The sequence below is a fragment of the Sciurus vulgaris genome, assembly GCF_902686455.1.
Source record: "Sciurus vulgaris genome assembly, chromosome: X".
NCBI lineage: Eukaryota > Metazoa > Chordata > Mammalia > Rodentia > Sciuridae > Sciurus > Sciurus vulgaris.
The window spans coordinates 119,949,622-119,974,456 of NC_136471.1; the positions used below are offsets into that span (position 1 = coordinate 119,949,622).

The 24,835-nt window shown below is 33.1% G+C and overlaps 1 protein-coding gene across 1 annotated transcript in view; it reads left to right on the plus strand.

Annotated features, from left to right (window-relative positions):
• The window catches only part of LOC306651154 (uncharacterized protein), a gene marked incomplete at its 5' end in the record, with an annotated part of 1,066,319 nt that overhangs the window by 678,276 nt on the left and 363,208 nt on the right, over positions 1-24,835 (plus strand). The window contains one exon of the mRNA XM_079123650.1: positions 16,323-16,353. The remainder of the gene's footprint in view (positions 1-16,322; positions 16,354-24,835) is intronic.

The window sequence follows — 24,835 nt, forward strand, 5'->3', positions numbered from 1 at the left end:
ATTGGGGTAGATGGAATCTTAGGGTAGTTTTGATTTGCATTTCTCTTATTACTAGCTATGTTGAACATTTTTTCATGTATCTGTTGATTGCTTGTACATCTTCTACTGTGAAGTGTCTGTTCATTTCCTTAGCCCATTTGTTGATTGGGTTATTTGTATTCTTGATGTAGTGTTTTTTGAGTTCTTTATAGATTCTGGAGAATAGTGCTCTATCTGAAGTATGAGTGGCAAAGATTTTCTCCCATTCTGTAGGCTCTCTCTTCACATTGCTGCTAGTTTCCTTTGCTGAGAGAAAGCTTTTTTAGTTTGAATCTATCCCAGTTATTGGTTCTTGCAGGGGAAGGAAAAAAATGACAGAATGAATCAAATACTATTATCCTAGGTAAATGTATGATTACAGAAACGGTATGCCTCTACTTTATATACAAACAGAGAAACAAGATGTATCCCATTTGTTTACAATAAAAATAAATTAAAAACAAAGAAAATACATCATATTATGTTGTCCCTTTTGAAGTTTTCTAGTGCACTTATACATATTGAGGATCTGGGGAAGTCTCAAAATGAAAATAAAATTGTAAACTAAAACTTAAAAAAATACTTTTAAACAATTATGTATTGAGATGACATATTAGGAGGGTAAAACAAATAAATAATTATGCTAATATGATTTAGGAAATAAGATTTTTAAAATAAGAAAAAATATTCAGAAAAAAATCAAAGAATTTATAAATAAAAACCCTAACAATATTAAATTTAAATTAAAAATACCAGTATGGATAGGTAGTTTATTTTATGTCTTCAAAAATACATGTTATTTCTTAGTTTTGTCCAGAGCGAATGCAGAAACTGTGCACCTAATAGAGCACCTCTGGAAAGAAGTTTCTAAATACCATTTCCCTCTTGTAAGAACTATAGATTTTTGAAGAAAAGAATGATTACAAATTGGGACACAAAATGTCTCAGATACGCCTATTCATTTTCCTAAAACAATAAACGATTAAGGGGGAATATGTCAAAATAACACATCCTTGGCTGAGAATGTAGCTCAGTGGTAGAACAGTTGCATAGCGTGTATGTGTAAGGCTCTTGGTTCAATATCCAACACCTCTAAATAAATAAACAGAAACACATTCTAAGATTGGAACATTTCAATAACACAAAATGAATCATTAAAGTAGTAGTTTGTGACATACCAAACATAAAATTTCATGAATTTAGAGTGATAGTAAATAAATATCACTGGTTACCTGTGGAGGTGGCTATATCTTCTCAGGATTCTAAAAATGATAAACATTGAGAACCAATCATTTTCACTAACTTTTTATAAAAATGTACTTCAAGATTGAAAAATGGATGTAACTTTATTGAAGAATTGCATGCGAGGAATCCTCCTCAAGAAGTGATCAAATTAAATGGTTACCATTTTGCAATGCTTTTTGGAATAATGAATATGGGTCAAAATTAATGATAGATGCTAAAACTATTAGATAAATGATGGAAAACTTAATAAGGGATAGATCAGACTTTTAAAGCCTCAATCACTTATCAATATTAATATCACTACATTTTTTCTCATACGTTATGCATCAGAGAACACAGCATTCCGTTGTCTTTCTTCTCCCCCCACCTTTACTGTGTGTTAGCTTCCATGTATCACAGACAACATTCGACCTTTAGTTTGTTGGGATTGACTGATTTCGCTTAGTATGATAGGCTCCAGATCCATTCATGTGATGAAGTCATTCATTTTTCTTTATGGCTGAGTAATACTCCATTTTATACATACACCACTTTTTCTTTATCCATTCATGTGTTCAATGACACCTAGGTTGGCTCCATATCTTAGCTATTGCGAATTGTGGTGCTATAAATATTGATGTAGCTGTGTCACTGTAGTATTCTCATTTTAAATCTTTTGGATATATACTGAGGAGTGGGATAACTGGGTCAAATGGTGACTGGTTCCATACCTAGTTTTTAAAGGAATCTCCATACTGCTTTCCAGAGTGGTTATGATTGTTTGTAATTCTATTAATATTTCACACATCCTCACCAACATTTATGGTTAATTGTTACTAGTATTGTAGATAATTGTCATTCTGACTGGAGTGAGATGAAATCTCAGTGTACTTTTAATTTGCATTTCTCTAATTGCTGGAGATGTTGAACATTTTTTCATATATTTGTTGACTGTCTTTCTTCTTTGGAGAACTGTCTGTTCCTTTGCCCATTTATTGATTGGGTTACTGGAGTATATCTCATGTAACTATCCTATGTACCTATATTAATATACCAGGGTGAATATCAACATCATGTACATCTACAATAAAGTAATTAAAAAATAATAACAGGGTAAATGGTACAAAGATCAATAGAGGGAAGGGAGCAGGGAGTGGGGAGAGGGAAGGGGAAGGAGAGTACTGGGTTTTGAATTAGAACAAGATATATTCCATGCTTGTATAATTATGTCAAAATGGATTCTACTGTCATGTATAACTAAAAATCAAGAAACAGCATTATTTATGAATAGCCTCACAAAAAAATCTGAATCTAGTCAGTCACTAGAACCAACTACCAATTGGCAAAAATATGTGGAGAGATAAATATATTCAATGATGTTATAATGGTACAATAAGCAAAATATAAAATATAAGAAAGTCTACAGGACAAATGGTTCAGTTTCTTAATTTAACAACATATGGAAAAATGGTGATAATAAGTCATATATTAAAGGAAACCTAAAGGAAATATTGACCTCATGATATGGGAACCCCTTATGAATCCTGATTCGAACACATTCTACTGGAAAACACGTTTGATAGTTGCAGAAATTCGAACAAAAACTGAATTTTACATGATCTCGTGGGATTATCGTTGTATTAGGTAAGAAAATATTGTGATAATATAACATGAGGTATGTATTAAAGAGTCAAAGTATTATAGAAATAATATAATATCAGGGATTTGCTTTGAAAAGCAGTAGAACTGTGGGAGAATGAAAAAGAAAAAGAACAAGGAGAAAGTATAGCATTGTGGGGTTAGTATTGACTACACAAAAATGACAATGTGTTCATATGTTTATACCATTGAAGCTGGGTGTAGAATGAATGATGATTAATTACATTCTGCTACTGCTATGTAATTTTGGATATTGCTTTAATAAAAATTTCTGATGTAGGTAAGCTAAATGAATGCTTGACTTTGCTGAAGGATCCACAGCTTATGAAAAGCAGGGTAGAGGGCTCTAGCATCCTGACTCTTGATGAGTTTATCAAAGGGTATCTCTCCCAAGGTACTGCTTTCCAATGGGCTCTCTTCTGGAAGGTCCTCCACTGCCAAAGGAGCCATGTTCAGTCAGAGCAGTATGCTAAGTAATCACACTACTAAAAAACCTACAGCTGGATTCTCTTGTAACTGTTATCCTCAGTTGTACTTTGCTATTTTAAAACGTCATATAGTTCTACCTTTTCTGGTATTATCCCTTATCTTGAAAACTTCATTACCTTGAAATAAAAAAAAAATTAAATTTCTTTTTTCTGTACCTTTAAAAATATTTATCCTCCTTACAGATGTTTATGACTATAACTCTATTTCTAGGCTTTCAACTTACATTTTAAATTTTAAATATTAACAGTCACCGTTTTGTATTTGAAGTTGTTTAGCTCTTATTTTTACCTTTTTATAGTTCTCTTTTTTGTTTTACTTTTGTTTTTATTTTAATATCTTTGTAATCTTATATTACCTATTATTATTTATATGTTTGCCTTTTCTTTTTAAACTCATTTTCATGGTGCTCTATTTGTTTTTAATGCCCAGCACAAGTACAATCACAAGGCAAGTGACAATGGAGAGAGCCCATATTACAAAAAGAAATTCTATAAGTTTCTTCCCCACATGTATCCCCAGAGTAATCCTTCTGCCCAATATTTATAATAATGATAAATCTCAAACTATTTTCAGGGATTACCCCCCAAAAAACTTTTCTTGGTACAACTCTGTTGACAAGCAATTAAGGTCATTCAAGGCAAAACTTAATTCTGAGGATAGAATGCTTTTGGTTCTTTCATCCTTCTGATGTTACTTGGCAACCACTTCTTATTTAAAAAAAATGTATGTTTCAAAATCTACAGTTTCTAACAAAAACCTGCATATAGGGTATGGGAACAAGTGACGTTATGAAGCAGAGAAATGGAAGACAGTTAAAACCATAGAATTATTTATTGTATGTCTCCCATACTATGACACTGGTAGGAATTGGGAAATGTCAAACATCCTGAAACATCAAGCTGAATTCAAGGATAATTTTAATGATCATGTTTCCTTCGTATCATGTTGAATTAAAATAAGTGGAATAATTTTTTATTCATGTGGTCTTCTATTGTAGCTGACTTCTTATAAATCTGTAATCAGAGGAAATCTATTCAATTATAAATATCTTGTCTAGGATTGTAGCCTAGTGGTAGACTGCTTATCTTGCATGTACAAGGCTCTGGGTTCAGTCCCCATCACCACAAAAAAAGATATATGTGTGTGTGTGTAGTGTGTGCATATATATATGTGTGTGTGTGTGTATACATATATATGTATATGTATATATATAATATGTATATATATGTATATATATCTTATGTAATCCCTTTTACATACCTTTTTACTTTGGTATATCGTGAATCATTGTTCCTTACTATAAACATTTTTTCAATTTTACATGGTGATATATTTTATTACAAATGACACAGAATTTATATGTGAAACTATATAAATATGATCAAAAGAAAAATCAAGCTTTATGAATTTGGCTTTTAAAATCCTTACACATAACAAAAAAACTTATTATTTAGACAGAATAGAACATCACATTAGCACTGGCATCTCCATAGACATTTTAAAAATTTCTTGATATTTTATTGTTGGTGCTCAGTGGGATTCATTGTTACATTTTCATACATGCATATAACACACTTTTGTCATTTTCATTTTGATTAATAATTATTAATTTAAAATATCTCTAGAATTTAAAAAATAAGAAGATTTTGTTGAAAAAACCAGGTTTTACTGTAAATTTTTCACAGATTTTCAGAAAATCAAATTCCCCCCAAAAAACCTCATATTTTGGTATTTTATTTGTGATTGTAATTCAATATATTTTCTAAATGCCTTTTATTAATAAAATTATTTATAGACATTTCAAGAATGACTATAGGAAAGCAAACTAATTTTACTAGCTGAAGCACTTCCTTGAGAAGCATTCAAAGAAGAATTAAAGAGTATTTTTTGCAATGGATATCTCATGAAGTTTTAACTAAAATGTACTTGGAAATGTGTAACACATTTCAATTAATTTGAATTCTTGTTTTAAAACCTGACTCTTCTAGTGGAAAAGAATTTCAAAACCACTGCTTTTCATTCTAATCTGCCCTTTTGTTTGTCTTGCTGATATTCTAAGATATTGGCATCATGGCAACCTGAGAAGGTATATGCTACTTTATTCATCTATATCCTTGTAAAAACAATTTTTCACATATATGTTATACTTTTTTTTAAAGAATCAATGTAGAGAAAAGTCTTGCAAATCTTAAAATTGTTAATACTCTACAAAAGTTCCACTTCTGAAATTTTCTGTGATAAATAATGAACAAATATGTAAACATATGTATGTAATAGCAGTATGCACTAATATAAATATGCTTATATATTATCATAGCATCATTTATAATACAAAAATGGAAGGAATGTAAATGTTCATTAGGAGGTGATTGTTAAATAATTAGGGTGACCTATACAATGACATATTCATTGTAAATATAGGTGTAAACATGTATTAGTAGTAATGAAAGTTCATATAGTACAACATAAAAAAGCAGATTACAAATAATGCTTATAGAATAGCATCATGATTTCATCTGTATGTGTTTGTAAACTGTGTGTGTATAAATATATTCTCAAAATCTGTTCAGCAAAATGTTAAGGGTTGTATACTTCATGGGAATGGGAAGTTTTTTTTTTTTAAATTTTGTTTACTGCTGAACATACAGTCTATCCAATAGATTTTTGTAGCATTAATGAATAAGGAGCATATCTAAATGTGGAATTACAAATTTATTTTTCTTATTTTCTAATTATGACCTAATGTTCATTAATTACTTCCTAAATAAAAATGATTTTTTTCTAAATTTTCTGTTTTATTTTCAGGAAAAAATTCTTAGAGTTACTATTATATTTTTCAGGTATCCCAGAAGTGGTAAAAAATATGCTCATAGACAAAACTTACAAGCAAAATCAAAACTGTTCAAAAGTATGTCACAGAATTTTTGGAAACTTTTACTTTCAGAAGGATATCTTACATCATGCTTATGCTCTTAATATTGGTGGTTTTTCATTTTTAAAATGAATGTATCTGTTGACAAATTACTGTGATTTTCATTTTAGAAGAGTTTCTCGAGGCCTAAGTATGTGCAGTGTACTCTAGATACTGTTAAGTAATTTAAATCAATACTTCTTCCTTAACAGTTCAACTTTCCCAAGGGTCTTGATTTTAATGTGGCATTTCAGAAGTAGATCATATACCATTACTCTTTAAACATCTACTTTGATTGTGCTTTTAATTTTGCAAATTTCACATCTGTATGACAGAGCAAAGAAACAAATCCTGTCCTTTCTACTTTGTCACCTTACTTACTTGTTAAATTCGGTTCAGGTTTGCAGTAGGATAATGTCATAGCCACCGTTCTTTAATCCTAAACTGTAACATGGGTGGAATGCAAATATTTTCAATACACAATTACATGAGATTGCCTCCTTTTATTTTCTGAAGTAATGCTCTTGTTTAAAGGAGTGCTGTGTTAAAGGAGATGTAACACACTATAAACACCTTTGCCTATAAATATCTTTTAGTGTTCTTCAGTGCATGGAGAAATGCTATATTTTGGCTCCTCAATTTTGTTTGTAATTTTACAATAGCCAACAATATCATCGAATGTGGATAATTACATATGAAGTTGAATTTTAAATATTAGCAAAGTCTATCTTAAATTCTCCTCAAACCCATGTATTTTAATAAGAATCAAAAGTACTTTATGAGCTGGGGGTATGGTTAAAGAATGTAATTCTGCAGTAAGGCTTCAGAATGTGTGAGAGTTAAGGAGTTTCAAGACATGAGCCATTTAATTTAAAGTTCAAATATAGTTTGAAGAAGCAGGCTCTTAGCTAACTGAATTTAGACTATACCAGGGAAGTAAATATGTAAATACCTAGGTTCACTCATGGGAAGAAGTTTCAAAACATGATTCAGGATACTTCAATGAAAGAAAAATTAATGGGGGAAATTATGTCTTATCACTGAAGCATGGATATAGAATGAAACCATGCATAGATTAGTTATTCAAGAAAGAGACTCATGAATGTATAAAAATTCAGAGGAAATTCATAAAGGTTTAGTGATAGAGTTTTCCTCAGAGCAATAACTTTCTTTTAAAGTTGAGTTTATTATGGTATAATTTAAGTAGAGTACAATTCATGTTTTTAACATATATAGTCAATGAATTTTGACAAACATATTTAGTTATGTAACCACCACAACATTCAAGGTAGGGAGTATTTCTATCACTCCAAGAAGTTCCCTCATGTTCTTTTGTGCTCAGTTCCTTCCTCCCACTCATAGCCCAGGAAACCACTGATCTTATTTCTGTCCATACAGCTTAACCTTTACCAAAGTAGCATATAAAAGGAATCACAGTCATGTATTGTTTTGTCTTTTCGGTTAGCGGAATGATTTTGAGATCCACCTGCATTATATTTATCAGAAGTTCATTCCTTGTTATTTCTTAATGCCTTTCAATTGAATGGATATATCCATTCACCAAATGCTGAATATCATTGTACTGTATGGGTGTATGCATCGATCAGTTGATGAATATTTGAGTCACTTCCTATATTTGGTGATTAAGGGAAAAAGCTTCTATAAACACTCACACACAAGTCTTTGTGTAGGCCTTTGTCTTCCTTTCTCTGTATAAATACCTAGGAGTGGGATCACTGTGTTGGATGATGAATACATGCTTAACTTTATAAGAAACTGCCATGCTATTTTCCAAAAAAAGTAATTGTACTGTTCCACATTCCTCCCAGTAAAGTATGATAATTCTAGTTATTCCACATTCTTGTTAGCACGTGGCATTATCAGTTTTTTAAAAAATATTTTAATATGTATGTAATAGTATTTCACTTCCCTAATGACTAAGAACATTGGGCATCTTTTCATGTGGATGTTATTAATATCACTTTTTCTAAAATGTTTATTCAGATTTTTGGTCATTTTTATCCAAGTTATTTATTGCATTATTAGTGAGTTGTAAGAGTTATTTATTTTTTATGTACCTAAGTCCTTGATAAGATAGGTATTTGAAAATATTTTCTCCAAGTCTGTGATTTCTCTATTCATTTTCTTATCAGTGTCATTGAAAGAGCAGACATTGAAAATTTTTATAAAGTTCAATTTTTATTTTATGGTTTATGATTCTTTGCTTAACCCCAATGCACAAAAATATCTTATATATTTTCATCTAGGATTTTCAAACCTTAAAGTATCATATTTAAGTCTATGATCCATTTCAAGTTAATTATTGTATATTTATGAGGAAAGAATTAATATTCCCCTCCATATTTGTCTCTTTTTTGTTAATTTCTTCTTTTCTACTTTCCTGCTTATTGTTCCAATTCTATTTCTCTATTTGTTGACAATAATATCTCTTGCTCATTGAATTAATTGTGCATAATTTGTCATATATGTGTATCTATTTCTGGGTTCTTCATTGATGGATGAATTTAGCCTCACACTACTTTCACATATCTTTATTGTAACTTTGTGTCCTCATCATTCCTTGTTTTTTCCATACATCATTTTTAAAGAGTAGAATTCACATGACTAAATAATGTATAGGCTATGGATATTCCCACATTATTAAGAATAAGGCAAACCGACATATATGTGAATATATAAAGTAAAATACTTTAAAACTTATTAAATCTATTAAGAGATTATTTGAAAGAAAGTTTAGAAACCTATAATGAAAGAACTTATATATAAAGTAACAAAAAAACCTCAGGACCATGACTACTATCTTTGGATCCCAAAAGTAATTGAAATATGTTTACAAATAAATTAACATCTTAATTTTGTTAAATATTTTTAAAACACTTAAATTTTTTAGTTGAAATATTTTGTTAAATATTTCTGATAAATAGGTTCCTGTGCACTTTGGAAAAAGGGTATTTCCAGAACCATAGTTACTGACAATACTGTATTTACTTTATTTTCTATCTTTTTTGTTTCTATTATTAATAAAAATAAATTCAACATATCAAAATATATTTGAAATATTCCAATTATTAGCATTTTTAAACATCTGTGATATATAGGAAATAGATTTTTTATTTGTTTTTTCCATCGGCTGATGGACATGTGGCTGGGTTCCATATTTTGGTTATTTTCAGTAATACTGAAAAGGACGTGGGAGTGCAGATACCTCTTTGACACCTTGATATCAATTCTTTTGGATATATACCCAAAGGTGAGACGGCTGGATCACTGGTAGTTCAATTGCAAATCTTGAGGAATCTCCATACTATTCTCCATAGTACCATCCCTACCAGCAGAATAGAAGCATTCAATTTCTCCACATCCTCACCAATGCTTATAAATTTTTAATAATACCCATTGCACCAAGTACAGATATTATTTCCTTATGGTTTTGATTTTCACTCCCATTATGATTAGTGATTTTTAAGTACTTTTTTCATATACTTGGTGGCCATTTGTATGTCTTCTTTGAAGAAGCATCTGTTCAAGTCCTTTGTGATTTTTTTTAATGAAGTAGTTTGGGAATTTGGAGGGGGTGATGCTGTTGAATTGTAGGAGTTTCTTAAATATTTTGGATATCAGAGAGTTTGCAAATATTTCCTCCCATTCCACTAGCTGCCTTTTCATTCTTTCCTTTGCTCTACAAAATGTTTTGGCTTGATTTCATCCTACCTGTCTCTTTTTTTATTTTATTACTTGCATTTTTAGAGCCATATTCAGGAAACTATTGGTAAGACAAATGTCCAGAAGTTTTTCCTTACATTTATAGGTACTTTGCTGAGCTTTACCTCAATATATCTCTTTGAAAAATACAATGATCTTTTGATACATACTTGATAAAAGCATTGTCATATTTTACTATGAATTGGATCAGTGGTCAGCAAATCAGGGACCACAGATGTAAACCAGCCTGTACCTGTTTTGTAATTAAAGTTTTATTGAGACACAGTCATACCTATTCACTTGTATATTTCCAGTGTCACAGCTAAGTAGTTAAGACAGAGACTTCATGTCTCACAAAGCCTAAAATATTTCCTGTCTGGCTCTTAACCAAATGGGTTTTTAGAGGAGATTCAGGGTTAAGTAAGGCCAAGAAGATTGAAGAACTGTTCTGGGAAAAATGAATGTATTTGCACATTGTTTACGAAGGACAGACATTAAGATTGTAAAAATCTGTGGGGTCAATCTTTAGATAGCTTTGAACCCAAGATTAAAGGACATAGATTCTATTAGGCAATGAGCAAACAGTGAAAAAATGTTCTGAGTAGCAAAATATCATAACCAAATGTGTGATTATGAAAGAAAACCCTTTCTGAAATATGGGCAGGGGAAATAGTCTATTCCTATAGTCTTAACAAGTCATAAAGGAGATAGCAGAAAGTTTAAAGGAATTTTCCAGGTGAAATTGACAGAATTTCATGGCTGATTATTTGGGAAGGTAAGAAAGTGATGCTAATTTGATGTTTGGAACTGGCAATACCATTGACAGGGAATATGTTACTGAGTTTTAGGTACATGTGTTAATTCATCATGAAAATGTCCATTAGTTAATTGGAACCAGGGATGTTGAGTTCAGCCAAGACATCAGATAGCTATCCTATTTGTACCCTAATGCCTTCATCTTAAACCTACATTTTGCAGTATAGATTGATAATGAATTTAGTATTAATAAAAAATGAGACATATATCAGTTCAGTTCCTTGACCCATTTATTGATTATTTTACTTCTTGTGCTTTAGGAGTCATGTTAAGGAAGTCAGGTCCTAAGCTGACATGATGAAGATTTGGGCCTACTTTTTCTTCTATTAGGTGCAGGGTCTCTGGTCTAATTCCTAGGTCCTTGATCCACTTTCAGTTGAGTTTTGTGCAGTGTGAGAGATAGAGGTTAAATTTTATTTTGCTACAGATGGATTTTCAATTATCCTAGCACCATTCGTTTTCACTTAACAGAAGAAGAAATACAATTGATCAACGAACTTATGAAAATATGTTCATCATCTCTAGTAATTAGAGAAATGCAAATCAAAACTACTCTAAAATTTCATCTCACTCCAGTCAGAATGGCAGTTATCAAGAATACAAGCAATAATAAGTGTTGGTGAGGATATAGGGGAAAAGGTACACTCATACATTGCTTGTAGGAGTGCAAATTGGTGCAATCATTATGGAAAGCAGTATGGAGATTGCTCAGAAAACTTGGAATGGAACCACCATTTGACCCAGCTATTCCACTCCTTGGCATATATTTAAAGGACTTAAAATCAGCATACTACAGTGACACAGCCACATCAATGTTTATAGCAGCTCAATTCACAAAAGTTAAACTATGGAACCCAGATGCCTTTCAATTGATGAATAGATAAAGAAACTATGGTATATATACACAATGGAATATTACTCGGCCTTAAAGTAGAATGAAATTATGGCATTTGCAGGTAAGTGGATGGGGCTGGAGAATATCATGCTAAATGAAATAAGCCAAACTCTGAAAAGCAAAGGCCCAATGTTTACTGTGATAAGCTGATGCTGATCCATAATGGGTGTGGGCAGGGAAGAATGAAGGAACTTTGGATTGTGCAGAGGGGAGTGAGGGGATGGAAGGGAGTGTGGGGGTGGGAAGGACAGTGGAATAAGATGGATATTATTACCCCATATACATATATGATTATACAACTGGTATGACACTGAACCATGTAAAGCCAGAGGAATGAAAAGTTGTGCACTATCTGTGTACAATGTGTCAAAATGCATTCTACTGTCATGTAAAATTAAAACAAATTTTAAAACATGAGAAAGGTAATTAAAAGGCTAATTCAAAAATTCCAAAAGATTGACCATTTTCAGAAATATTACCACTGGAGTAAAACAGGAAATTAAGGGAAACATTGTCTTTTTTTTGTCTTTTTTTCTCTTTTTACAGACTGCATTTTGATTCGTTGTACATAAAATAAAGAAACTGTGTGAAACATTGTTTTACAAGTAACATTTCAGCTCCTAATGCTAGTTATTGGTTATTTTATTGTGTTTTGAAGGAGATGATCCCTAAATCCTTATGAAAAATGTAAAGAGGATTCTTTTTAAAATTTTGTCCTAATTAGTTATACATGACAGTAGAATACACTTTGACACATCAGACATAAATGGAATATAACTTCTCATTTTTCTGATAGTACATGATGTAGAATCACACCTGTCATTTAGGCATACATGTTCATAGGTTATTAATGTCCAGTTCATTCTACTATTCTTCCTACCCCATACCCCTCCCCTCCCTTCACTCCCCTCAATGTAATCCAAAGTACCTCTATTATCCCTCCCCCTTATTGTGAATTGCATCCACATTCCAGAGAAAAATATTGTGCCTTTGCTTAATTGCAATTGGCTTATTTCACTTAGCATAATATTCTCCAGTTCTATCCACTTACCAGCAAATGCCATGATTTCATTCATGTAAAGGGGATTCTTGATCACACAGAAGATAGGGTGATTGTGAAAATTTTATAGCTCAAAAGCACTTCAAGTTGTGATTAATTAATGAATCAAAGGTAGATGTTATCTCCCATATGCACCAAAAAACAGCAAATTTGTTTTTTGTTTTATCATATTTTCAGGTAGTAGGTGTTTGAAAAATATTCAATAGTAAATTAATGAAATACTTCAATAGTCCCATAGCCAATAAGAATGTTGTGCAGGCAACATCATACTAGTTAATTTCAAAAATACATAAGCAGAATAATTCAGGAATTTAAGAACAATACAGTCTTGTAAAAGAGGCAAGTACCACATGTGTATGCTATTTGCTTAATAATATAAAGGCAATATAAAATTAAATTAAATTATATAATGCATATAGTAGGTGCTGTAGAGTCTAAGAAAAGAAAGATGACTTTTGGGCTGGAATTTTTGGTGAATGCTTTATTTAGGAGGGTAACATATCAGTTTTCAAAACATATGGAGATAACATTGAAGGAGATGAGAAAGATGTAGAATTTGCATATACTCAGATACAGAAAATACAAGAATGAGTCAAGGACAGCATCTCAAACACTGAGGAATTTGGCAGATCTGATGGGTCATGCCAGCTTTACTGGCTCAGAAGTTACATATAGGAGCAGCCAATTTATGTAGTAGAGAAACTGATGGTTAGAGAAGACTGCAGGTAATTTATGAAGTCCTTGAAAATATAGCTGAGCAGTCTAAATTTTAATCTAGAACACTGAAGTGGCAATGAAAATAGAATTTGAGGAGAGGTTGAAGCAATAGTCCTGAATTTGTGGTACCAAAGATTGATTAGTTTATTAAAGCAAATATCAGTAATCAAATAGAACTAATTCTGTATTTTTCAAAGGAGAAAATGACACAAATATGTTATGATAAAATTAAAGTAATTTGGAAGTGGAAGACAAACACAAATTTTATTTACATGTCTGAATTTACATACACATTTGTGTATCATGAAATATTTTGGTACTAAATCATTAAAAGTACCTAGGACAGGACTCTATTTCTGTGAGTATGTCATTGGGATTTTAATTGGAATTACATTGAATCTGTATAGCACTTTTGGTAGTATGGCCATTTTGACAATATTAATTCTGCCTATCCAAGAACATGGGAGATCTTTCCATCTTCTAAGGTCTTCCTTAATTTCTTTCTTCAATGTTTTGTAGTTTTCATGTAGAGATCTTTTACCTCTTTGGTTAGATTGATGCCCAAGTATTTTATTTTTTTTTGAGGCTATTGCAAATGGAGTTGTTTTCCTCATTTCCCTTTCAGCTGTTTTGTCGCTTATGTATAAAAATGCTGTAGATTTATGCGTGTTGATTTTATAGCCTGCTATTTTGCTGAATTCATTGATGAGGTCTGAGAATATAGCTCAGTGTCACAGTGTTAACATAGCATATACAAGACCTTAGATTCAACCCCCAGCATCTCAGTTAAAAATTACATAGGCGCTGGGACTGTAACTCAGTGGCAGAATGCTTACCTAGCATGTGTGAGGCACTGTGTTCTATCTTTAGTACCATATAATAATAAACAGATAAAATAATTGTTTTTTAAAAAGTACCTAGGATAGAGTAGTCACAGTAGTTGCCAAATCTTGCTCTCCTCAACCTCTAGCTTTGTACTGTTTCTGATCCACTCCAAATTTGCTTTATTCCCTAGTAATAAATAATAATTTAAAATTGTATCCAGTGGTTTGATTTAAGTGATATAAAGCTTCTACCTTCAGCTTATTAACAGTGTCTATAACTGACACTAAGAAATTTTTTATTATTTTACATTTATACAGATAATGTATTGTCTTTGTCTGATAGTTCCGTAAAGACCTATATTCTAGGAGTTTCCTGCAAATAGTATAATCTCAGCTTCAAAAATGCAAAGGATTTTAAGCTCCATATAATGTTATAGTTAAAGTTTCAATTTGCAACAAATTAATTGTCTTGTCAGTTGTCACATCCAATTAAAGTTTTGAATCATCACATGCTGAAAGAGAAAATTAAGTCAGAGGTATAAGATGATTCGGCTTCTTAGGAAAGGGTATCAATGGGTCCAAATTCCATCCATTTTGAGCTCATTGGTCATTAATTTTTATATCTCACAGGAATGTAGAGTAGAATTCTCTGGACTTCAAAGATTTGTAAATGGTATCAGCATCTTACAGTTCTTTTAATAACCTTGAAAAGACACTATTTTTAGTAATAGATTTCTCTTTACTTTTCCTTTTATCTGTTGTCATTCTGTGTTATTTTGCAGTGTATTCATTTGCATTAGCCTGTCCACCCTTACAGAATTATCATTTAAAACCTAAGCCAGATCATGGCAATCCTAAAATCTATCCAATGATTTGTTACTTTCTCAGAGTAAGAGTATTTAAAAATGACCTGCAAGGCCCCACATGATCCAGATTTGTAGTTCCACACTGATTCCATCATCTATTTCTCTAAACTTTTCTCATTCAAAGGTAGTTACAATGGGCTCAATATCCCTAGAAAATGACTAGGCATGCCTCTGCTTCTGAACTTTTGCACTTGTTCCTTCCAAATACCTGGAGTGTTTTACACCTAGCTTTTCATATGACATGTACACTGTCTCTCTTTATTCATCCTTTACTCAACTATTATCTCATTGATAGTTTTCCTGAACATATATTTAAAATTTCAGCTTTCAAACCTGAACATTCCCTGTCTCTCTTTATTTTCCTTCTAAATCCTTATCTCTGCCTTATAGGATATATATTTCACCTGCATGCCTTTATATTATTTGCCTCTGCCCAACTAGAATGCAGATATAACAAGGGTAAAAACTTTTCCTTGTGCTAATTTCTGAATATATTATGTCTAGAAAAGTGCCTAATACAATGTGAGATCTCAATAAATAGTTAATGAATGAATGAATTTCAATTTGATGTATCTGTGAAAGCTTTAGTATATATAAGTTTTCTTACATTTTTCTGTCCTCCCTCTTTTCTCCCTTCTTTCCTCCCAAGTGGGAAGGGAGAACAGTAGGCCTTCAGGTCTGTCTATCTTGTCCAGATTATCAATTGCACAGAGACTCTCAGAAATAACCACAATGTAATGGCAACTGTGTCATTTATGTCAGAATGTCTATCCTGGTCTTTAGGTATCTGGTTTTAGAAGGATGGATGCTATAGATTTTTTAAAATATTGTCATGTTCTAGAGTATAGAATAGGCCTGTCCACTACTTGTGTACCAAAGGTAGGATCTCTGAACATTTCCATATCTTTACTGTTATATTTCCAATGCCTTACTCAAAACCTGAAATCTATTGAGTATTCAAAAATAACTTTGATGAGAGAAAGAAAGCTAAAACCACTCATTTTTTATATTCCAGAGTCCTACCAATCTCATAGGCCAAGTGTCTTCTTCTTCTGAAAGAAGCAGAAAGAAGTGGTTGGTGGCCAATTGTAATATCATCCTTGGTATTTACTTTGCACAGGTGGTCAAAGAGAACAAATTCCTTAGAAAAGGTAAGAAACCAACTTTCCATAGAAATCTAACAAGACAGCAAAGGTAAGATGTAAGACAATCTATCTTTGAAGGCTTAACAATTCATTGCATGCCAAATATAGAAACACCAGACAGGATGTATAATGTAATAAGGCCTATACATTGGGAGCTAATTAATATGACAGGTCATGTGACTTGTATTTTATAAGTGAGAAACTTTTTTTTTCTTTTTTCTTATTGTAAAAAAATGGGATACATGTTGTTTCTCTGTTTGTACATGGAGTCAAGGCATACCATTTATGTAATCATAAATTTACACAGGGTAATGTTGTTTGATTCATTCTGTTATTTTTTCCCTTGCCCCCACCCCTCCCACCCCTCTTTCCCTCTATACAGTCCTTCCTTCCTTCACTCTTGCCACCATTCTTAACCCTAACCCTAACCCTAACGCAAAACCTCCCAACCCCCATTATATCTCATCATCTGCTTATCAGCGAGATCATTCGTCCTTTAGTTTTTTGAGATTGGCTTGTCTCACTTAGCATGATATTCTCCAATTTCATCCATTTGCCTGCAAATGCCATAATTTTATCATTCTTTATGGCAGAGTAATACTCCATTGTATATATATGCCACAGTTTCTTTATCCATTCATCAATTGAAGGACATCTAGGTTGGTTCCACAATCTGGCTATGGTGAATTGAGCAGCTATGAACATTGATGTGGCCGTATCTCTGAAGTATGCTGATTTTAAGTCCATTGGGTATAGGCCAAGGAGTGGGATAGCTGGGTCAAATGGTGGTTCCATTCCAAGCTTTCTGAGGAATCTCCATACAGCTTTCCAGAGTGGCTGCACTAATTTGCAACCCCACCAGCAAAGTATGAGTGTACCATTTTCCCCACATCTTTGCCAACACCTACTGTTGCTTGTGTTCTTGATAATTGCCATTCTAATTGGGGTGAGATGGAATCTTAGGGTAGTTTTGATTTGCATTTCCCTTATTACTAGAGATGTTGAACATTTTTTCATATATCTGTTGAATGCTTGTACATCTTCTACTGTGAAGTGTCTGTTCATTTCTTTAGCCCATTTGTTGATTGGATTATTTCTATTCTTGGTGTAGAGTTTTTTGAGTTCTTTATAGATTGTGGAAATTAGCGCTCTATCTGAAGTATGAGTGGCAAAGATATTCTCCCACTCTGTAGCCTCCCTCTTCGCATTTCTGATAGTTTCCTTTGCTGAGAGAAAGCTATTTAGTTTGAATCTGTCCCGCTCATTGATTCTTGCTTTTATTTCTTGTACTATGGAAGTCCTGTTAAGGAAGTCTGATCCTAAGCCAACAAGTTGAAGGTTTGGACCTACTTTTTCTTCTATAAGATGCAGGGTCTCTGGTCTGATTCCGAGGTCCTTGATCCATTGTGAGTTGAGTTTTGTCCAGGGTGAGAGATAGGGGTTTAATTTCATTCTGTTGCATATGGTTTTCCAGTTTTCCCAGCACCATATGTTGAAGAGTCTATCTTTTCTCCATTGCATATTTTTGGCCCCTTTTTCTAGTATGAGAAAATTGTATTTATTTGGGTTTGTGTCCATGTCCTCTATTCTGTACCTTTGATCTACCTGTCTATCTTGGTACCAATACCATGCTGTTTTGTTACTATTGCTTTGTAGTAGAGTTGAAGATCTGGTATTGCGATACTCCCTGCTTTGCTCTTTCTACTGAGGATTGCTTTAGCTAATCTGGGTTTCTTATTCCTCCAGATGAATTTCATAATTGCTTGCTCTATTTCTGTAAGGTACATCATTGGGATTTTAATTGGAATTGCATTGAATCTGTATAGAACTTTAGGTAGTATGGCCATTTTGACAATATTAATCCTGCCTATCCAAGAACATGGGAGATCTTTCCATCTTCTAAGGTTTTCTTTAATTTCTTTCTTTAGTGTTCTGTAGTTCTCATTGTAGAGGTCTTTCACCTCTTTTGTGAGATTAATTCCCAAGTATTTTATTTTTTTTCAATGCTATTGTGAATGGCGTGGTTTTCCTAAATTCTCTTTCTGAAGATTCATCACATATGTATAAAAATGCATTGGATTTATGAGCATTGATCTTATAACCTGCTACTTTACTGAATTCACGTATGAGTTCTAAAAGTTTTCTGGTGGAATTTCCAGGTTACTCTAAATATATAACCATGTCATCAGCAAACAGGGATGGTTTGAGTTCTTCTTTTCCAATTCGTATCTCTTTAATTTCTTTGGTTTGTCTAATTGCTCTGGCTAGAGTTTCAAGGACAATGTTGAATAGAACTGGTGAAAGAGGGCATCCCTGCCTTGTTCCAGTTTTCAGGGGGAATTATTTCAGTTTTTCACCATTTAGAATGATATTGGTCATGGGCTTAGTGTCAATGGCCTTTACAATGTTAAGCAATGTTCCTACTATCCCTAATTTTTCTAGTGTTTTGAGCATGAAGGGATGCTATGTTTTATCAAATGCTTTTTCTGCATCTATCGAAATAATCATGTGACTCTTGACTTTAAGTCTGTTGATATGGTGAATGACGTTTATTGATTTCCTGATGTTGAACCAACCTTGCATCCCTGGGATGAAACCCACTTGCTCATGGTGCGCTATCTTTTTAATGTATTTTTGTATGCAATTTGTTAAAATTTTGTTGAGAATTTTTCCATCGATGTTCATTAAGGATATTGGTCTGAAATTTTCTTTCCTCCATGTGTCTCTGTCTGGTTTAGGTATCAGTGTGATATTGGCTTCATAGAATGAGTTTGGGAGGGTTCCCTCCTCTTCTATTTTATGGAATACTTTGAGAAGTATTGGAATGAGCTCTTCTTTAAAGGTTTTGTAGAACTCGGCTGAGAACCCATCTGGTCCTGGACTTTTCTTTGTTGGTAGGCTTTTGATGACCTCTTCTATTTCATTACTTGAAATTGATTTATTTAAGTTGTCTATATCCTCCTTGTTCAGTTTAGGTAATTCATTTGTCTCTAGAAACTTGTTGATGTCTTCAAGGTTTTCTGTTTTTTTGGAATATAGATTTTCAAAATAGCTTCTAATTATGTTTTGTATTTCACTTGTGTCTGTTGTGATATTTCCTTGTTCATTCCGAATTTTAGTAATTTGAGTTTACTCCCTCTTTCTGTTAGTTATTGTGGTTACGGGTTTATCAATTTTGTTTAGTTTTTCAAAGAACCAACTATTTATTTTGTTAATTTTTCCGATTGTTTCTTTTGTTTCAATTTCGTTGATTTGGGCTCTGATTTTAACTATTTCCTGTCTTCTACTACTTTTGGTGTTGGTCTGCTCTTCTTTTTCTAGGGATTTGAGCTGTAGTGTGAAGTCGTTTATTTGTTGATTTCTACTTCCTTTGTTGAATGCGTCCCATGAAATAATTCTTCCTCTAAGTACTGCTTTCATAGTGTCCCAGAGATTTTGATACGATGTGTCTTTGTTCTCGTTTACTTCTAAGAATTTTTATTTCCCTCCTGATGTCTTCAGTTATCCATTCATCATATAATAGTGTATTATTTAATCTCCAAGTATTGGAGAAGTTTCTGTTTTTTGTTCTGTCATTTATTTCTAATTTCAATCCATTATGATCTGATAGAATACAAGGTAGTATCTCTATCTTCTTGTAGTTGCTAACAGTATCTTTGTGGCATAAAATATGGTCTATTTATGGAAGGATCCATGTGCTGCTGAGAAGAAAGTGTATTTGTTCTTTGTTGGATGGTATATTCTATATATGTCCATTAAGTGTCAATTATTGATTGTGTTATTGAGATCTATGGTTTGTTTATTCAATTTTTGTCTGGAAGATCTATCCATCGGTGAGAGAGGTGTGTTAAAATCACCTAGCATTATTGTGTTGTGGTCTGTTTGATTTGTGGAATTGAGAAGGTTTTGTTTGATGTACATGGATGAGCCAATATTCGGAGCATAGGTATTTATGTTTGTTATGTCTTGCTGAGTTATGGTTCCCTTAAGCAGTATGTAATGTCCTTCTTTATCCCTTCTCACAAGTTTTGGCTTGAAGTCCACATTATCTGAAATGAGGATGGATACTCCAGCTTTTTTGCTGTGTCCATGTGCATGGTATGTTTTTTTCCCATCCTTTCACCTTTATTCTATGGGTATCTCTTTCTATGAGACGAGTCTCTTGCAGGCAGCATATTGTTGGATTTTTCTTCTTAATCCAATCTGCCAGTCTATGTCTTTTGATTGATGAGTTCAGGCCATGAACATTCAGGGTTATTATTGTAATATGATTTGTTTTCCCAGTCATTTGAGTCATTTTTGTTTTATGACATGATTTTGTTTCTCCTTTATTTGGCTATTCCTTTAGGCTAGTTCCTCCCGTTGCTGATTTGCATCGTTGTTTTTCATCTCTTCCTCATGGAATATTTTGCTGAGAATGTTCTGTAGTGCTGGCTTTCTTTTTGTAAATTCCTTTAGATTTTGTTTATTATGGAAGGATCTTATTTCATCGTCAAATCTGAAAGTAAGTTTTGCTGGGTATAAGGTTCTTGGTTGGCATCCGTTCTCTTTTAGGGCTTGGTAAATGTCTTTCCAGGCCTTTCTAGCTTTTAGGGTCTAGATTGAATAATCTGCTGATATTCTATTGGTTTCCCCCTGAATGTAATTTGATTCTTTTCTCTTGCAGCCTTTAAAATTCTATCTGTATTTTGTATGTTAGGTATTTTCATAATAATGTGCTTTGGTGTGGGTCTGTTGTAATTTTGTATATTTGGAATCCTATAAGCCAGATTTGGGAAATTTTCTGATATTATTTCATTGAATAGATTGTTCATTTCTTTGGTTTGTTTCTCTAACCCTTCCTCAATCCCAATAATTCTTAATTTTGGCCTTTTCATGATATCCCGTAATTCTTATAGATTCTGTTCATCATTTCTTACCATCGTCTCTGTTTGTTCAACTCTGTTTTCAAGATTAAATATTTTGTCTTCAATATCTGAGGTTTTGTCTTCCAGGTGTTCCATCCTATTGGTTATGCTTTCTATGGAGTTTTTAACTTGGTTTATTGTTTCCTTCATTTCAAGGATTTCTGTTTTTTTTTTTTTTTCAGTATCTCTAATTCTTTATTGAAATGATTTCTTGCTTTCTGTATTTGTTCTTTTACCTGTTGATTGGTGCGATCATTTAATGCCTGCATTTGCTCTTTCATCTCCGCGTTTGCTTCCCTGATTGTTTTAATTATGTACATTCTGAACTCCCTTTCTGACATTTCTTCTGCCATGCTGTCATTTGGTTTTATTGATATAGTATCTAGGTTTGTTTGGGACATTTTCTTCTCTTTTTTTCTCATATTGGTCAGATATCAGTGGGACTCTGAGATATTGCAGATATCCTCTATTGGCTTATAGTGTCCCTGTAGATTTCCAGTATATCACCTCCCAACCTTCAGTAGCCTGAAATCTTGGAGGAACTTGATAATGCAGTGCTTCTGAAGAAAGCTGCCCCTAGCCTGCTACTGGTTCCAGGGTTTGGAGCTGGTTCTGTGCAGAAAGGCTCTCACTGGGCGGCCTGCTCCAAGATACTGGCTGTGGAAGGAGCCCGCCGCTGTAGGGAGCAAGGCTGCCTGGGGAAGACTGTAGCTGCCCTGTCCTGCTCTGAGCAGCTGTCCCTGTTCGGACCTGCCCCCTGGGCCAAGCTTCACCTGGTGGGGGAGACTCACCCTGTGGCTCTATGTTAGTCTGTGTCTCTCAATGCATCCCCTTTTTGAATCCTGGGTTCTGGAGTGACAGGAGATGCAGTCACCCTCTAGTCCACCATTTTGGATCACTGAGAAACTCTTAATAGGCCTTTTTATTTCTGTTGGGTGTTCCCTCCTTTCTTTCCTCCACAGGTTGTTGCCCAAGCATCTCTGGTCATTGCTAATTACCTGTTTGCTCAGTATGAAAGTAACCTTGGGAAAAATAATTACAAATATACTTGCCATTGGTATGTTTCTTTACATTTCATAAACACAGTTGTTTGATGATTTAAATATTTTTCATTGCTTAGAGCAGTTTGATCCTATTTATCATTCCATATTTTGAGATTTTGACTTGTTAGACTCTCTGGGTCTTATGGGTCTGCTTGTATTCTTATCTACCCCAGGGAATCAATACCCCAATATTTTAAAAAACCATTGAATTAAACATTTATTAGGCTGAATTAGAGAAACATAAGACCCTCAGCTTTTTGAAATACAATGACTGCAAAAGTATTTTATCCTTATATTTTTCCAAAAACTTTTAGGTATTAACAAAATCAATGTAGTACAGCAATATAAAATATTGAAAATAAGGAATGGAAATTTGATATGTTAAAATAGAGAATTGATGTTTGCCTCATATCCCTGTATATTGCTATCTAAAATAAGATAATTAAGGTATCACAAAAGAATAAAGCTATAAGGGTAAAGAAGATGTGAGAGGAGATGACCAAGATATGATAGATTTCAAAGTAAGTGTTCATGAAGGTAATGGAATAGGGAAGAATAAAAAGAATAAAAATTACCTAGAAAGAGATAAGAATAATCAAAATAACATTGATATTCTTGAGCAACATTACATGGATACCAAAATATTATGGAGCAGTGCATTCAAAATTGTAACCTGTTTCTGTACACAGAAAAATATAAGTCAAATGTGAATATAGAATAACACATAAGCAAGGACACATGCGTTTTCTCACCCACACACCTTGTCTTAGGAAGGTACTTAAGTATGTACTCTACTAAAGAAATGGGGGTTAGCAAAGGAGGAAAACACATGAACCTGAAAACTGTTGACGCCCTGAAAGATAGTGCCACAGTGATGCCAAAAGACGACAGAAGTTAGGCAGGCCTGGAGAACTGATAATCCTATTTGGATCTAATAAAATTGCAGAACGAGATTCCAGGTAATGGGAGAGAGGATGTAAGAAATTGGAACTTTAGAGTGCATGATTGAGTGCTTGGTGGGGGGAATGAAAGGATGATAAAGGAAAATCAGGGAAAAAAAGGGCAAAAACAAGTTCATTTGAAATTCCAGGGGAAAAAAAATTCCGTTTATGAAGTTATGGTCTATGACACAAACTGAATTGTATTATGTTGTTCAGCAGTTAAAATTTTTTCAGAAGCAAGTACTATTTATATTTGATGCTGGACCCATTCCCCTTCATGTTGCCAAAGGAGCATAGCATCAAATCTAAAGTGAAGGAAATACAACCTCCATATATAGGTAGACCTGAACTGAAAGTATTTACCTCATCCTAATGATGATTGATTTTGAGGTTGTACAATCATTATATTTAAGAAAATACTTGAAGTGTTCAAATTAGTTGCAAACTATTTGGTTATAGAAAAGGAGTATGAAATTATTAGCTAGGACATGAATAAAGGGTGGTAAAAAATGCAGAAGAAAAGATCAGTGTATGAATATCTTCAAAGTAGAGAGGGATTCAATAAATACTGATGGAAGTTAGTAGAACAAGTAGTTTAATGTATTACTTAAATTTACAAATGTAATGAATAGAAGAGCCAACTCCAATAACAAGTATATGAAAAATTTAGAGGGGAAAATTTGAAAGATGTATCCATACCTTTCATAGATAAGAAAATAGAAATATGTGTATGTTATACAGACAAGGAGACTATCATCATGAATCCTATGAGCAGAAGGACTAAACAAGTTGTTTCAGGGAAACAGCACTGTACTGGAGAGGTAAGGGATGGTAAATTATTGTCATCATAGTTATGTTTCTTTGCTTTGTTACCATATGTATCTATCATTTTGATTTAAAAAATAAATTCAGTGCCTCTGGCATTATGACAGACTAAGTGATGAAGGATTGCTGAGTATATAATTTGAGATAAAACACAAATTACTGAGCTTAACGAAGTTATGGATGTATCACATGAAATCTTCTAAACCCAAAAGAGGTATGGAACATGAGCTGGGAGTGTGGAATGGGAGAAATCTGTGAAAAGGAGAGTTACTGCTAATGGATGAACATAATAGTGGGGTGTGTATGGGTAGTATGAACTTTGATCCAGAAACAAGGTAGAGAAAGTAAACATGGTATTTTGAACTAAACTAGGATTTTTTAAAAGGAATAAAAATCAATTCTGCTTCGTGGTAGCCAGTGACCATTAGCAGAAGCAGAAGCAAATCCTACATGTTGTTAAAATATTGCACCAAATTCCATCAATCTGTACAATTAACACATGTTAATAGAAATAAAATCCTCTTGGGGATAACCTTTCTTTATTTAAGCAGCATTCTCACCCATTAATATCAAGTGAGAATCTCACAATCAAATGGCATGAAAGGATCTGAGAATGTAACTCAGGGGTAGAGTGCTTGCCTAGCATGTACAAAGCCCTGGACTTATTCACTGCAACACACACACACACTGACTAAACAAAAGAGAAGACAACAACAAGATGGTCAGCAGAAACAACCACCATATGTTAAGACCCCAAACTACTACAGAGATT